We start from the raw sequence: 18,351 nt of genomic DNA on the forward strand, positions 1-18,351 counted from the left end.
ATCCCTTGCTACTAATGAAAAATATAGTGGGTTTCCTCTTTATGACTATATATCAAAATGACCATATGTTTGACATCCAATAGCCGATGATTAATAAATCAAACAAACTTTAACTTTGTAATCAACAAGTTGTAAGAAAAAAGGTATCTAACAGACATGATTGTGGTATTATATTTTTCTGACATACAACTACCCTCAAAAATTAGGTTTGGACAAATTAAAACAAATGTTCCAGCTGAGTTATTTAAAGACCTTTGGCTTGCACGGTTGCCCTGTATGTGTCATCAATAGCAATCCCTATTACATCTGTTGATTTCTTTGGACAGTTTCGATATGATACCTCAGTCATCACTAGCCTGCATTAGCCAATCAGTTGGCCTCAAATCAATTAACAACATATGCTTAATATAGCTATGTGACATCATAAATTCTGCACAATGTTCTTTCAAATGGGTGTTTGAAAAATTATAACATTAATTTGTCATCACTGTAATAGAAAAATAAAAATCTGTGTGACAGCAATTTCATTGTGTTGGTGTTTTTCTTCTCTCTACTACAAATCACAGGCCACAGTCACCAGACACTGACACCCAATAACTGATCATTACTAATGTGCTGAGGTATCATCAAACTCATTCCTTTCCTTTAATTAGTTTTAATATTAACAATACACCGCTTTGCTAGCTGGAGAGACTGGAAACTCAGACAGATGCTGTCCTCTGGCTTGGCCATGCACAGACAGTGATGTGAAATAACAGTAATCAGTGTACTCCATCTGTTGGAAATAACAGGGATACTGATCACAAAGCCAAAATTGCATGACCCAGCTTACCAGTGGTCCTCGTGGATTTTATTCACTTTATTTTAGGGGTGGGATGTAGTCCAGTGGTAAAGCGCTCGCCTGATGTCCCTGTCGGTGGACCCATTGGGCTATTTCTCATTCCCACCAATTCTCCACAACTAGTGTTCAACAAAGGCTGTGGTATGTACTATCCAGTCTGTGAGATGATGCATAAAAAAGATCCCTTGCTGCTAATTAATAATTTAAAAAAATAGCCCATGGTGTGGTAGTGACAGGTTTCTTTTCTAATTATCTCTGTGATCCTTAACCATATGTCTGACTCCATGTAACTGAAAGGGGTGGGACATAGCCCAGTGGTAAAGCGTTCGCTTTACATGCGGTCGGTCAGGGATCGATCCCCGTCGGTGGGCCCATTGGGCTATTTCTCACTCCAGCCAGTGCACCACAACTAGTATATCAAAGTCTGTGGTATGTACTACCTTGTCTGGGATGGTGCATATAAAAGATCCCTTGCTGCTAATCGAAAAGAGTAGCCCATGAAGTGACGACAGCAGGTTTCCTCTCTATATCTGTGTGCTCCTTAACCATATGTCTGACGTTATATAATCGTAAATAAAATGTGTTGAGTGCATCTTGAAATAAAACATTTTCTTCCTTCCATGTAACTGTAATTAAATAAAACACTTCTTTCTTTTTTCTTTCATTTTATTTTAATCTTTGATTGTTGTGCTTATCACCAATTAAGGTTCAAGTACGCTGTTCTGAACATACATCAGCTGTTGGGCTGTCTGTCCAGGACAATAGTTAATCATTAGTTGTTGAAATTGGTGTGGTGGGTGAGAAAATTAAACTTACTTTGAACTGGAGCCTGTATGTACCAGGATGTGAACCCAGTACCTACCAGCCTACAGACCGATAGCTAGTTTAGCCACTATGTCATTATGGTTGGTTATCTTGATAGATGTACATGAATTTATTACATAGACAAATATTAAAATAAGCTCCATATTTTACCTTTTTACTTGCACCAAGTTAAAATTATATCTTATTTTTTAAAATGTGTTTTATTGATAACAAATGAAATAAGTATTTGGTGTAACATCATATAACTTGTAATCTTAAAATAAAACATTAACAGACTATATAAAGCAAATACTGCCATGGTGAACTAAAACTAGCATGCACAACAATACTTGGTTACTCAGGTATTATAGATCATTTGCTTTAATCAAATACTGACTTGCAGCTATAATTTAATTGTCCCTATATGTCATCACTTACAAATGATTATGGAAAAGTTCAATTATGTAAGTCAGGGCTCGACCTTAGGGGTAGCCCAAGGTATTCTGGCTATCCATTTGTTGCTCGGGTTACCAGATTTCTAAACCCAGTAGTCCACCAGGCTACTAGATTATTTGGCACATCCAGTTACTCCGCAATGAACAAGACACTTAAACATCTAAAAAACCCACTTAAAACAACATGTTTAAATAAAAGTAAATGATTTTGCCTTTTCATCTCTTTTTTTAAATTTATTAAAATTGTGGGGCTACCAATTTTTACTGAGGGCTACCAGATTTTAAAACCTGGTAGCCCGGTGGGATACCACTGAAAATAGTTAAGGTCAAGGCCCGTAAGTGTACTTATATAGTGGGTAAGTGCAATTTAAAAAGGTGTGTTTGGAAAATAGTTTAAATGTAATACATATATTAGAGCTTTACTATAATTATTTTTGGATGGGGGAGGGGGGGAATGCTTGTATGGTTATATTATTTTGATGCTGATGATGATTTATGTGCAGGTACAGAAGAAATTACTGTATAAGCATTACCTTAAAGGGATGCTCGTGCAAGGCTTTGAGACTGGTAAGTATATCATTGCTTAATATCAACAAGTATATTATTATAGTTAATTAATAAAATGGTTAAATGTGATGGCTATTATATATAATAAGCACAGCCGTTTTGTACCATGCCAGTGAATACGCCCTCTGGTAAGCCGGCGGTTATGTAATATTTAATGCGTCACGTCAGGAATTAGTCTTAGAACTGAAGAAACAAATGTACCTGATTTTTGCGCAGTGTTCTGTAATAATATCCATCCCAGTAAGCCAGCAATAAGTATATATTATTTTACAATACAGAATAAACCATCATTGTCAAAGTGTCGAAATAACTGAATCATGTTTTGTCCATGCAGTTACCTACGTACTGAAATGATAAATGGAGTTTTTCTTAGTTAATTGGTCTACACCAGTATGTTCAGTGGCCTTCACCTGTGATTCCTGATTGACAGGTGTATATTTGTCAGTAGACAAGCCATTAATTACTGCAGTCTAGACACAAAATTACCTAAAGGTTGTATTTTTTTAACATCACATGCTATTGAGATATACTTGCCACCCCTAAAATGGTAATGGACTTTATCAGCCATCATGCTTTATTACTGTAAATCATTCTGTAAACCTCTTGATTAAGTAGACTTTCCCATCTAAAATTACAGAACTGACCAATTACGTAGTCCCAACGAAAAGAACATTATTACTTGGGTATTGTGAGTGGTCATTATTACTCCAACATACTCTACCAATAGGCCTAATAGTATGCATTTTTTCTTTGGATTTCTTAAGAGAGAAAAATAATATAACCCCAGTTTATTGTATTAATGCAAATTGAAATATATTTAGTTAAATAGTTTATTATATTATCAAGTCATTTATGTTGTTTTACAAGTCAGGTTGATGAAAGTGAAGTGCCTTGTCATAAATGACTGCATTTGTTTACACTGCATACAGGAGTTGGTCAGAGCTGACATCACTTCGCCCCAAGCTAGAATTCCAGACTCAATGAAAACAAAAGAAAATGGCTGCCCCCAGTTAGCATGAATAATCGTGTTTTTTTTATTAACTCTTAAAATTACGTGTTTTTCATTTCTTAAAGTGTCAGTATGTGTTGGTGGTCCGGGTATGTATTTTTCCAACACATAAGGCTCATGTTTGAGTTTACTATCCCTTTAAGGAAAAAAGGAAAGATCCCATAAGAATGGATATAAAGAATCAGCATAATATGTATTTTACCTTTTTGAAAAAAAAAAATCTTCTGCTTATAATGCATAAGACTGTCACATGTTACAACTAAAAATTTAGTTTTGTCATATTTAAGCTTGGGACAGAATGTAGCCTAGTGTTGACTGATGAGTGGTCGGTCTGAGATTTTAAAATGGATTAAGTCCTCTTGCATGATTGGTATAAACTAGTTGTTTAAATTGTTTCAAACACAACACATAGTTTTCCTTGAACCAACAACATAATTTGTCCCCAAAAACACTTTTCAAATATGGAAATCCTAGTTAAAAAGCTCTCAGATTATCTCAGTTTCATGGTATGAGACCAAACATTAATAAGCATGGAAACTTGAAACTGTTATTATCTGTCTGTCGTTCATGTCGGTATGCCTGTCTTGTATGATGAAGAAATGCATCCATTTGTTGCCAGATATCCGGCATTCAGTTTCTCTCAACACGTCAATCAGGACCAATTGCTTTACTCAACATACAAGGTAACGATATTTGAATAGCTTCTCAAGGTGTCTAAACATCTATAAGTAGATGTAGTCTTTTTCACATGATACTCAATGGGCTTAGTTGGACTTTAAAACTTTGTGGCTGTGGTTCAAAATTCTTATGTTTATTTTTTTTATAAATAGTCCGACACACTTTACTTTGGCGCCCATTCAATTGCTCAAATCACCTTAAAACCTTTTAGACCGAGCAGTCAAAACTATTTTTGGGTTTAATTTTAGAGTCCAGACATGGCTGGATGCAGTTATTCTCTGTAGACTTAGGTTTTTGACAGGTTTAACCAAGGAATCGAACTTCAGCCAATTACAGCTTGGCTACCACTTGGTGTCTACTAGTCGGTCCGCACTCTCGCTAAATGGCTTTTTTCCAAATTCTGCCCACCTCAAACTCAATCCCCCCCCCCCCCACTCCTGCCCTGGAATTGGTCACTGGCGAAGTCAGAGGCTAAGTCCGAGGTGGGCGTGCCTGAACCTCAGTGGATATGGGCACGTAAATAGATGGGTGGATATGGGCACGTAAATAGTTTCTAATCCAATCCAATTAATGCAACACTGGAGAAATATTAAAGCTTTGTCCATATACCTATGAAAACAAGCAGTGTGAAATTGTTTTCAAATGCAATTTCAATTGATTCTGGTTAAATATTACAATTTTTTTAATTAATGCATAAATGAATGTTTAACAACATCCCAGCACAAAAAATACATTGGCTATTGGATGTCAAACTAAAGCTACAGATCTATGGAAGATTTATATCCAAATATTAAGATTTTTTTTTTTTTTCAAAAGCAAATAACCAACATGCTCACTTTATTGTAAGACCATTCAGTTATGTGATATAATTTATACAGTTTTAAAGCTAAATGGTTCTTCGCAGTATATAATATGCAAATAATTGATTTATGCAAATAACTGATTTATGCTATAAACCAATAAGCGATTAAGTGTTACTTTGGTTTAGAAGCAAATTGGGAATTTTGTATCATAGTGTGGGCAGGCAAGTCATGCCCATATTGATTTTATTTTAGTAGGACTATATGGTTGGGGGTTTTCTGCAATGTATAATAAAACTGGCATACAATGGTTTTCGTTATTCAGATTAGGTAGAAATCGTATACAGCTCACAAGCTGAAGACCCGACTCTCTACATTGGAAATATACCTTATAATTTGCAGAATATCAGATATCATGAAGGATTGGTAATGTCTATAGCTCTTGTAAATAAAGATCTACCGTGCACAAAGTGAAGCAGAATTTTGCTTCTTACTAAAATGAGAGATGATCGAGTTTAAAAGAAAAGAGAAGAAAAAAAAAGTGGATTGAAGTGTACTGAGCAGTTTTACCATTCCTATGCTTAATGAAAGTTTATATGTATATCTATCATAGATAAAGTTTCTCACAGTGCATCCGAGTAAAAAAGTGGACAATATGGAGGGGAAACACAATAGAATATATATGCATCTGTCTAGAAATAATTAACAGATAAGAATTACTTACATATTTGGTATGAAAAATTTTGAACAGGCAATCCAAAATATAATAACAATAAATTATTTATTTAAATTTTAAAAAAGCCGCCAGGTCATTTAAGAAAAAACTAACACTGTAACTAATCCCAGAACAGCAAAATGTCTATAATAATAACATCCATTTTGCCTGTTAGCCACTGTAATGGAATACATCGGAGTACAGGCAACATTATGTTACCAGTTCAGCAGAGGATTAGGGTGGCGTGAAGCCTATATGGATAGCCGGCACTTCAACACCACGGCTAATCCTGGCAGAACAAAATACATATCCAGTTGAATGAACGAACCTAATAATTCCTTCATTTCAACCGTTCACCACTTCACCACCGTAATCAGATAAGCAACATAACCTGAACAGAGAAATGCTATTCACGCCACACAAACACGAGAGAAAATGCCAATTTCAAACCACTTATCCCTTCGCCCCATATAGAAAAATGAATCCACAGCTATAATCTGAATCCAATTTGTGTGTCAATTCAGAGTTACTTAGATTGCGAGTGCACAAAAACATGAGCCCATCAATGTCCGTAGCCCGGTCACACCACGGAGCGATGAGTGAGCCTAGTGGCGAATGACTCCGACAAATGCTTCCTCTTGCTGAACTTGTTACCACATAATTGGATCATAAAATCAATTTCTGATCCTATTATCGTATGTACTCATATAACGGTCCCCACTGGTGCAGGGCAAGTGCCTATAGCCGCAAGGACAGCTTCAGATCACAGATCAGCTATGAATACTTGACTTGGACTGAATTTTTTTTAATTTAGTTGAACCAACAGTCGGAAGGTAATGACTGTCCCATTTCAAAACCAGGCCCCATTATACCTCGGGGCAGTGGAATGATTATTAAGGATGTTTTCATACAATCTGGTGAATATATGAACTCTTACTAATGTATGATATCCTTTTCTGCAGTATTTTTACCCGTGCTCAGTGTTATATATACAGTTAAAATTAATTTTGTTCCAAGTCAAACAGAAGCATTACTGTGTAAACTTATTTAGCTTATGACTTTACGGTTTGACAAATGACAAAGTTGTCACTTATCACAGATAATAACCTTTCATTTGCTATGCACCAAAAAACCCACCATGTGACCTTTTCTATGTATGCATTTGACAGTAGTGAATGAAAGGAACAAACATTTAATGTCATACAAGCGCAAACTGCAATATATAGCTCAGCTGATATCATGTAGACAGTCGATTACAGTGAAACATGGATATACATAACAATGAGGACATACCTGAAACATGGATATATCAAACCATGGAAATACTAAAGAAAGGATATGTGCAACATAATTTACATAGAAATAAATCAAGTTCCATTAAAAATTATTGCCAGGTAATGAGGGATTTAGTTGTGGAAGAGCATCAAAAGAGGTGCTGTCCGAGCTGTACATATTAATACAGATTCTCATTCTAGGACAGAGCAGGTACCAGGATGTGAACCCAGTACCTATGCCATTCTGGGACGGAGCAGGTACCAGGATGTGAACCCAGTACCTATGCCATTCTGGGACGGAGCAGGTACCAGGATGTGAACCCAGTACCTATGCCATTCTGGTACGGAGCAGGTACCAGGATGTGAACCCAGTACCCATGCCATTCTGGGATGGAGCAGGTACCAGGATGTGAACCCAGTACCCATGCCATTCTGGGATGGAGCAGGTACCAGGATGTGAACCCAGTACCCATGCCATTCTGGGAGGAAACAGGTACCAGGATGTGAACCCAGTACCCATGCCATTCTGGGAGGAAACAAGTACCAGGATGTGAACCCAGTACCCATGCCATTCTGGGAGGAAACAGGTACCAGGATGTGAACCCAGTACCCATGCCATTCTGGGAGGAAACAGGTACCACAGTAAATGTATTCTGGTCAGTACGTGGCTTAAAATATGGATGGGGTGCAATAAAAAAAGAATTGGGGCAGTTGGAAAAGTTTTTCTCCAGCATGAGAATAAGGACACTTTTTAGATGCATTTGTATAGCTATCATGAGGTTGTGGCAATTGCACTCTTAACCCCCCCCCCCCCACAAGATACAGCCCTGGAGCAATTGCAAACTTACCCCTCCCACCAACAGTTGCATCCATAGTTGCATGTTTAAAAAAAAAAAAAATAATAATAATTAATTTTAAAAATATATATTTAAAAACAAATTCAATTACAATTTTAAGTTTTAGTTTTTTTTCACATACATTGTGATGAACATCCATAGGTGCAGCTATAAACCAAGTTTTATTTATCTAGGACTTACAATTTGTAAGTAAAACTGAGCTAAACACAAAGTTGATGCTGTTGTCATCGCCACCAGGAAAGTAATATGTACTTCATAAAGCGAGACAATAAAAACAAAAACCCTGTCTACTCCCCACAAATCAGTACGTAATATATGCCATCAGAAAAGTAACACCTATATCTCGCCTTTTTATGTTGTAAATGCACAAAACAATAAAAGCAAAAAACCCTGTCTACTCACCACAAATCAGTATGCAATAAACGTCTATCAGCAGAGCAGTCATATCATAATCCAATCCTCACAGTGTCGATACTATCTTGAAATCTGAAAATAGGAAATAACTTGAATAGCGATACAACACCACACAGCATTCAGTGTTGACAATGAGGTTAATAGAGACATCAACCAGAGGAGGCCCATCTTACGATCTCACATGGTAGGGTTGGTGGACTTTTTTTTTACACACTTACACAACACTGCTGTCTACTGGTCCTTTAGGCTCACACTGTTGGGGGTTTTTAACACACAACACTGCTGTCGATTTGCCCTTTAGGCTCACACGGTTGGGTTTTTTTTAACACACAACACTGCTGTCTATTGGGTTTCAGGCTCACAGAGGTATTTTTTTAACACACAACACTGCTTTCTATTGGTGTTCCATACACACGCACCACAAACTGTTAATGGTATGGGCTGCTCCGTGAGGTGTAACCACGTTTATATTTAATTGCCTGAACTGCTAGAGCCACAGCTTCACCCCTGAAAGGATTATAATAACATGGATCAGTACCCTCACTATACCTACAGTTATTCACCAAGTCAATCCATCAGGTGAAAAAAAAAAAAAAAAGACGTACAGAGTGCAATTTTTACAGTGAGCTAGAGAAATCACGACTTTGGGTTAATAGAATGGAAAATTACAAAGATTTGTGGGGTGGAGTTTGAAGGGTCCTTGTTAACTTACACTACTTAATGGGTTATAAGCCACGTATGACGGAATTGTATTGAGAGGTGATAGATGAAGTGCAATGAGACAGGAGATCCATGATGAAGGGACAAAAGAGTTGTCAGGAATGTGTGTGTGATGACCGTGTGGTAGGAACGGATACCAGTGAGATGATGTGTAAACTCACAGAGATTGACTGATTGTTGAGAGTAATTGAGGAAATGGAAAAGACAACAATCAATTGAAATAACAGTGTAAGTGCTGTACTAGTATGAAGTGCTATTATTGGTAATGTAGAGCAATGATTTTTGCTTTTGCATAGTTTCCCTGGTTCGAATCCCCTCAGTGAACATTGATTTATCTGTTACAATAGCAATGTAAAATTAATCAACTAAGGGCGTATCAAAAGATGGCTCCTCAATACTGGCATACTCAAAAATGTCTCCCTCATACACCTGACGCCATATAACCATAAATAAAATGTGTTGAGTGTGTCGTTAAATAAAACATTTCTTTCTTTCCCTCATACACAGTAACAGCAGCTAATGTGAGCATAGTATATATGTGAACAGAAAACTGGCACCTACAGACTGCTATTAAAACAAAAGGCTGCTATTTATATGTAGCTGAAGAATTTTCACTTTAACAATCATGAAGTTGGTTTGTAATTTTCTTATGATAACTTTTAAAAAAAAACCACTCCAAGTTTAACTTCTATCACATTTACAGTGATCAGCAGATGGCATTGACCAACAAATCCACTTACAGCACAAAAGCCTGGCACTTTCCACCCACTTACTTAACAATCGGGTCACAATCCAGTCACAATCCAGACATCCGCTTCGGGACCTTCTGTCCAGCAGAACTGCTCTACCCCCCAACATCAGTTATGCAAGAATCCCAACCCATCTTCAGCCTCCAAATCACCAACCCAGCAGGAATCCGTAAATCTCCCGTTTCCTTGGTGTTTGTCAATAGCCGGACTTACTGGTCTGGGAAGAAAAGTTAGCCAATTAGAGTGAGCAATTTATTACCTCCATTGTATCTCTGCTCAGGAGGCCGTGCTCCCTGGAAAGTCAGTTAAAAAGCCAAATGCAAGAGGCAGCAAAGCCAACCGCAAGGACAAGAGCCGAGGTGTGAAAATCTACCCCGTCAATGAGGGAAGTCACAGCTCTGGTGTTGGGGAGCCGTGACTGAGTAGGCAGTAATGGGAGGACAAGCCCGCACTCATTACGGATGTTATTCTAGAAAACATCATATTGCGGTGGCGCTAGCATGGAGATGTGTTAGGTGTCACGGCAGACAAACATTGGGAAGTGGATGGCTAAACCATTCAGAAGGGGATTCCCATTGTACGAGGCATGGAGAGCTACAAGATTTTACAGGCTCAGTTACATGACTTCTGCACAATATATCCTTTAAAACATGTCTGTAAATAATATGTACCTAGACATGAAACAAAAAATGCAACTGTTCAAAGTGTGGTAGACATGCAAAAGTGCAATTTTGCAATAAAACATTTGCAACAACAAGGGTGCTCCAAAATAAAAATAAATATGATTTAATCATATATTTTTTAATTTGTCAAAGTTATTTTGCAACAATAAACGCTTACAAACTTTTATTTTATAACTTAAGAAATATTAAAAAAAATCTTTTGGAAACTAGAAACTTTTTATTTTTATATGACATTTGAAACACAGGGCTTGACCTTAATGGTATAGCCTGGTGTGTTTTGGTTACTGATTTGTTGCTCGGGCTACCAGATGTCTAAACCCAGTAGTCCACAGGCTACTAGATTTGTTTCTGCACATCCAGTTACTGTGCAATCAACAAGACTCTTATACACCTTAAAAAACATCTAAACCAACCATGTTTAAATAAAAATAAAAGATTTTGCTTTGTTCTCTCTTTAAAAATTTATTACAATTATGGGGCTGGAAACCTATTTATGAACACTGAACATTTGTATTCATGATAAAATAAAATAGCTAAATACATTACCCACTGCCAAAACCGTTTTAATATGCTAATGAGACAGAAGTCTCTGATGTTGCCCAGTTGGAAACAATATCCAATAGAATTTATGCCGAACAGATCTCCTTCCATTCAAACTTTCACTCTGATAAAGCCAGACTGATATTTGCTCTGCACTGCTTATGGAATATTTTAAACACAAAAGAGTTGTATTACAAGTGTACCATGTTCCTGCTTAAGTTGTTTGCTCTGATCACAGAGCACTTGTCAGATGAATATAGACAAACACGTGGCACTTTGATGGACAGATGGTGCACATTATAGTCTGCCAGTATGTTAGATGGATTGTGATGGAACATCTCAAGCATTTTCTGAGAGACCACTTCAAATAGAGAATTTACTCAAACAAAAGGTCAACTGCCACCACAGTACTAAATAGGGTAGCTCGTGGGGTGAGGGAGATCGCACGACTCAAATATTTACCATGTAAGCCCTGAGCTATTGATCACACTATCGCTTCAATCACGCTCATGTCCTTTCAGTTTAGGTATTCAGTGGACCATCATTGTCATAGATCAAATACAGTTGCCAAAATCTCATTCACAGGCCTCGATCTTCGTTTGGAAATAGCAGGATAGCAGTCTATTGACTGACTGATAATTCCAGGCAAGAAATTTCAAAGTAAGGAGACCAGTTCTACAAATCTTAAAAGAAATATGTTTTCATTAAAGTGAAGTTATGACAGGTGGGGATTAAAAAAAAAAAGTTCCTTTTTCAAGGCATAAAGTCTATACCTCATAATGTACATACTTGAACTTAGCTTTAAAATTATGAATGCCAGCATGGCTAGTTAAAATAAATTGTTATTAGCTCTTGTTAAATGTAACTATAACCCTAATAGCACATTTCCGTGATTTAATACATATGATTTACAAATATTGCACACCTGCCATTATTCTAAACTATCACACTGAAAAATGTTTTCACTATTTGATTTTTTAAATATTATTTATCATTTTATCTAGGCATGTTGATGCAAACCTCAACAGATAATCAAATTATTAAATGATTTAGCATTCAGCAGCTGCATTTAAACATTAATTTAATGAAAATCTGAGTAAATACATGTAACCAATTCCTTGGCTGTGAAATCCCACACATTCACTCATCTGATGACACTGGTTAAATCTCATCCTGTCAATTTATTTGAAGAGTTAATCAGGTGTAATTTTACACATATCAGTCTTTATTCATTTATCTGAATGGTTAATAACGTGTAATTTTACATGTATCAGTCTTTATTAGTGTCAGATTATCTTCTTGTTTGGATCAAATTTACTTTAATAGTTTTACAGGTCTGTCTCCCTTCTGGAGGCCTCGTGTGGTGTCCTTGTATAAACAAATGGATAATCAATGGGAGGGAGGATATGGCATCAATGTAAGCTCTTAAAAATAATAAATGATAAGTAAAGCTATTTTTAATTGACAAGCTTTTGGATTTTTTTTCTGTAGTCCTTTTAGAAAGATGGCAAGAGTATTGTTCATTGGCAAAGAGTATTGGTTTGTTATGCTCTTGAAATAAAAAACATGACCCTTTAGACAAGTAAAACTTACAAACAGAGGCAGCTAAATAAATAATGATAATAAAACTATTATATGGCAAAATAGTAAATGCATGGTTCAAATTATTATCTTCTGGAAAATACAGATTTTTCTGTCTGTACATTTAGTATATGAAAAGAACACCTCAGCACATTTTAAACTACAACAATTTGAGTTTTCAGCTGCCACTCTTAGGCTATTGATTGAGATGGTGGAAAACTCAAATCTACTAAGTACATGTAGGGTTTAAGCTGGATGCTAAAACTTAACAGTAGTAGCAAAATTTGGCGAAGTTGATCAGAAAACCTGCAGCCAAAATTGAAGTAACATTTAGGAAAATAGAATTATTTTTTAAAATAGCTATACACATACAAATAACACATGGTTTTCAAATGAGCTTTTTGGCGAATTGCTAATGACATAACGTCTCCAAATTCAACTTTAAATTACATGTGGCAAATGACAGCTTAAACCCAGTTGAAGGTAATCTAACCTACAACGGATCATCATACAATAGGCAAGGGCGGTGCTTAGCTCAGTCGGTTGAGTGCTCACGTGAGGTACTTGCGTCGCAGGATCGAACTACCTCGGTGGATCCATTCAGCTGATTGGTTTTTTTTCCGTTCCATCCTGTGCACCACAAATGGACAAAGGCCATGGTATGTGTTTTTCTGTCTGTGGGAAAGTGCATATAAAAGATCCCTTGCTGCATTAGCAAAAATGTAGCGGGTTTCCTCTGATGACTAATAGTCATAATTACCATATGTTTGACATCCAATAGCCGATGATTAATTAATCAATGTGCTCTAGTGGTGTCATTATTATTACAATAGGCAAGTGCTCTACCACTGAGCTATATCTCACCCCTCATTAATATACAGAACAGCAAGATGACTATCTAATCTATATACAAACATGTACATTCCTGCCCATTACAAGGCAACAAAACATTTAACATGTAACCACAACATACAGTGAAAGAAATGATCACAAGATTCATCCCGATCCTTTATGATATTTAATCCACCACTGAACACAAGTCAAGAATGATTTATGCATGAGGCATGCAGCTGGGAGCTCATTAGAATTAAAAAGCCCCGACCATATTAAAATGGAAATTGATAAGAGTCCGACAGGGTGTCTGTAAGACGACTGCTGTTTAAAAGGTGATAAAGACTTTTAAAAAACTCAAGTGTCATCTCACAGTAGGATCCGATGGTGTCATATGGTGATATAAGCTTATGAAAACTCTTCATACATGGAACATTCCATCACAAAGAGACTGGTAAAAAAACTTGTGAAAAAAGTTGAAACATCAACACTTAACAAACTGATAGAAGTCATATGAGCTGCACAGTTCGAGGCTTCTTGACAAATTAGAATGATAATAGTGTAATAAAATAGTGTAATAATTCAGAGTTCTTCCACTGACCTTCAAGGATTAGCTGTTTCAACTGGATTGTTACAGAACATCTCATGTTTAACCTAGTGTTGACAGTGGAGTTATTTATTACATTCTAACATTTTTCTTGCTTAAAAAGGAAATAATAATAAAAAATTTGCACCTGGCACACAGTTTAGGTGGCCTTAAAGGGACATTCCTGAGTTTGCTACATTATAAGATGTTCCTGATTAATAAAATATTTCTACGATTAAACTTACATATTAAATATATTTTCTTGTTTAGAATATCAGTGAGTATATATTAAGTGGGTTTCTGGTCGGCTTAATATTTGTAAGAAACGCAAACTGGATTTTGTCTTCAAATAATTTTGTACGTACAAAAAAAATATTTTTTAGGAAATAAAATGAAATTTAACCTAGTACAAATATTAGAACGATCAAAAACACACTTACTATACAGCCACTAATATTTATGCAGAAAAATATATTTGATATGTAATTACAATAGTTAAAAAGTCTCTGTTAGTTGTTAACATCTTAAAAATTGCAGCAAACTCAGGAATGTCCCTTTAATGGTTCACATCCTATTGCTGGCTCCCATCAAAAATAAAGTTTAATAAGTCAGTGGGAAGGTAAAAGACCATTACACCCACTTCATTCTCACTAACCATTAGCTAACTATGTAAGTAACAGGCAGCTGAGGTGTGTGTCCAGGACAGTGTTACTGAAGACCAAAAGTTAAATGGATATAAACATGAACACCAAATTAAAATGAAAATGCAATGAAATAAAACACTTGGGTGTTAATAGTTAACAAAATGCAATCTAACTGTCCTAAAGGTCAAACCATGCATCCCATTCAAGAGTGTTTAAAATCACAGTACAATTAAGTGAACACTCATACATATTTATTTCATATATCATCTACAGTAGCTGTGTCAATCCAGTACATTGACAAGATAATGTGGTCAAATTGACGTGGTATTTGATGGACACTGTGAAAACACACGACCCTGTGGACACCAATAAAAAGTAATAGAGTTCATATTAATTATCTGTATTGCTAACTGCAGTTATTCATCGTACTCTGGTGATCATCACTTCATCGAAGCATTTAACTTAGTTTGACACCTAACAGCTGATGTATTTCCAGTGTTGGGGCATCATTAAACATTCATTCATTCATTCATTCATTCATTCACTTACTCATTCATTTGTTCGTTGGTTCATTCATTCATTCATTCACTCACTCAGTCATTCATTTGTTCGTTGGTTCATTCATTCATTCATTCATTCATATTCATTCATTCATTCATTCATTCATTCATTCATTCAGTTTCTATATCACTAACAGATATACAAAATGTATACTAATGGAAAGAAATACGGGATCACACAAACCGTGACTGCAATTAAAATCCTCATCTATAGTGTGAGAAGTTGACTATGATACTGACTGTCAATTCAACACTACTGACCATATGAAAGGAATAGTTGACACCTTAGCACATTTTAAACTACAGCTAATTATTTTGACATTTAATTTAGATAATAAGATGGGAAACATACTATTGCTATATGGACTTCTACTACTGAACAGCAGCAAGGGATCTTTTAAAGAAAGACATGTTATTTATGGTTCTATGGCATCAGACATATGGTTTAGGACCACACAGATATTGAGAGAGGAAACCTGTTGTCGCCACTTCATGGGCTACTTTTTCGATTAGAAGCAAGGGATCTCTTATATGCACCATCCCACAGACAGGTTAGTACATACCACAGCCTTTGATATACCAATCATGGTGCACTGGCTGGAACGAGAAATAGCCCAATGGTCCCTCTGATGGGGATCGCAAAATAGACAGTGCGTTGGCCGGGATCTTTTAAATGCACTTTCACAAACACAGCACACATCACATACTAAAACTGAAATATACCAGTCATATGACAGTGGTTGAGACTGGATAAAACATTGACTCGAACTTTAAAAGAATGTCTTATCTATAGCACTGTTTAAAGATTTTTACCAGAGACAAAATGCTCACCTACAGTAATTCTGAGCCTTCAACCAGTAACTTTTGCAATAAATATAAAGAAAATTAAAAACAAAAATTATTCCTTCAACCAATGGCAATAATGTAATCCAGCAGCAAAAAAAAAAAAATCCCTAAAAAAACAAACCCCTAAAAACCCCACCCCATCTGCCGTTTGTAAAGCCCATAACCCATGGCATGGCAATTCATACCACAGCTATGGTAATTAATATTGGTGCTATCTCATTGAGTTTACTGAGGGCAACTGATATCATATGACCCAATGCATGTCTGGTAAACACTTTACTACTAAACTACCAGTACAGCCCACTCTTCATCCCCTTGGACTGAATGCTTGCACTAGGTACATGCGTATGTATATCTATATGGAGGTTCAATTTAACTTATGTTACAAATCTGATGATAACAGTAAACACCGTATGTAACATTAGCAAGGTGTGTCAATGAAATCCTGACATTTTAATTAACTACGTGTCTGTATTTCCATTCCAAGGTCCAACCCACATTATCTGAAATAACTGCACAGATTAAAAACATGTTCGGATTTCCATTCTGTTTGAGCAATATACACTGTTGTCATTGCTGAATAGGAAGACAAATAACAGCTCTAGGCATCTCTCATACCAGGGCAAGAGTCGTGTATCTTGACAGACAGGCATGCATCCTGTTTACTGGTTTAATCTGAATCCATCAGAATGCTAATGCAAATAATAAGAATATGGTAGCAGGGGGATAATTCACTAAACTCTCACAACTTTGCAATTTTACAGTGCAATGCAAAAAGACTTGCAAGAATGATTATCCCTGTCCCGAGTCAGACCCCCGATCAGAGGCCGGACTCGGGATAGGAGTGTTCAAAATCCTAGTGGTATATGGACACATTAAACCAGTTACTAAGCTAAGCAAGAATGATGTGACATTGCTAAAGAGAGCTTTAGAGAGCTTTGGAGAGCTTTGTGAATTACAAACTAAGTCGAGAACAGTCATTCATGTTACCAGGAAGTTATCACATGTTAAGAAAGTTGAAAATGGTACTTTGTTCTCCATGAAATCTTACAAAGCTAAAACTACACCACCTAAATTTTGATCAGTTGTGTGTTAATACTGTTATTTAGATACACATACAGTTTCAAAACAGTGACATGAATTAATAACAATGTATCAATGTATGTGTCTGTGAAAATATTTTATAGTAATAATAAAGGAAATACAAATGTGTTGTTACCAGGTTACCAGGTCTGTATTTTGTGGTATCCTGTACATGGGTTATCAGACACATTGCTTGTTTCCATGTCTGGAATCAGGCAATAGACTGACACTACATGCAATGACATGTTGTTTGACACATCTCAACTAAAACTATCATGTTGTTTTTCTTTTCTTGATCCAAACAGTATTCTGTGATTGTTGTATATTATGCTCTTCATGGGTGAAGTGTGTTTCCTGCTATCTAGTGCTGATAAAAAAAGTAGTCACTGTGGTGAAACCTTTTTGTATACTTTGCACTGAATTATTGTTGTGAAATATATCACTTATTGTGGGAATGTTAAAACGATCTACTATTTCTATTTGTCTGACTCTTAATTCTGTATAGAAAAAACAATCCAAAAACATAATTAAAGATAAACTAAGTTTGATAATTAATAACCATTTGTTACAATTAATCACTTTAAGTAACTTCTATATCATTTTTAAAATTTTCACATTGGCTGCTACTACAAAAATTTAAAATATGAAATGTGTCTTTTTACAAATATACAAAACCATTCATTTATCAAAACAGCAAAAACATACAACACTGTTCTTAAATCATACAATTTACCTTATAGCACTGCACTTAAACAAGATAAAATATTTCCAATAATATCTCTCTAATTATCCTGATCTAGAGCTGTAAACCTCTCAGCTGTAGAGAGTGTTATAATTAGCGCTGTCGAGAGATCTACATGTTGTGAAGCCTATCCTACAAGTCTACCTACATTCTCTGACTGTCTGGCCACCACAGGTGCTTCGCTCTGGAGTAATGATGGGATTATAGGGTGTGATCTCCCCTCCAGACAGGGCAGGTTCACGAGGTGAGGTCCCCACCGCACAACATTCCTGGCTTAGCACAGCTTAATGTATCAGTGTCTGCAAGTCTACAGCTGATCTGCATAACGAAAACATGGATGACAAATATACTTAGCCGTAAGTGTGGTTATGA

General features: G+C 36.2%; 1 protein-coding gene across 1 annotated transcript in view; it reads right to left on the reverse strand.

Annotated features, from left to right (window-relative positions):
• Positions 1-18,351, reverse strand: part of LOC121385772 (semaphorin-2A-like) — a 205,508-nt gene that overhangs the window by 168,247 nt on the left and 18,910 nt on the right. The window contains exon 2 of the mRNA XM_041516561.1: positions 8,403-8,486. The gene's annotated coding sequence lies outside the window, so the exon portion shown is untranslated. The remainder of the gene's footprint in view (positions 1-8,402; positions 8,487-18,351) is intronic.

The sequence above is a fragment of the Gigantopelta aegis genome, chromosome 2 (genome assembly GCF_016097555.1).
Source record: "Gigantopelta aegis isolate Gae_Host chromosome 2, Gae_host_genome, whole genome shotgun sequence".
Classification (NCBI taxonomy): Eukaryota; Metazoa; Mollusca; class Gastropoda; order Neomphalida; family Peltospiridae; genus Gigantopelta; species Gigantopelta aegis.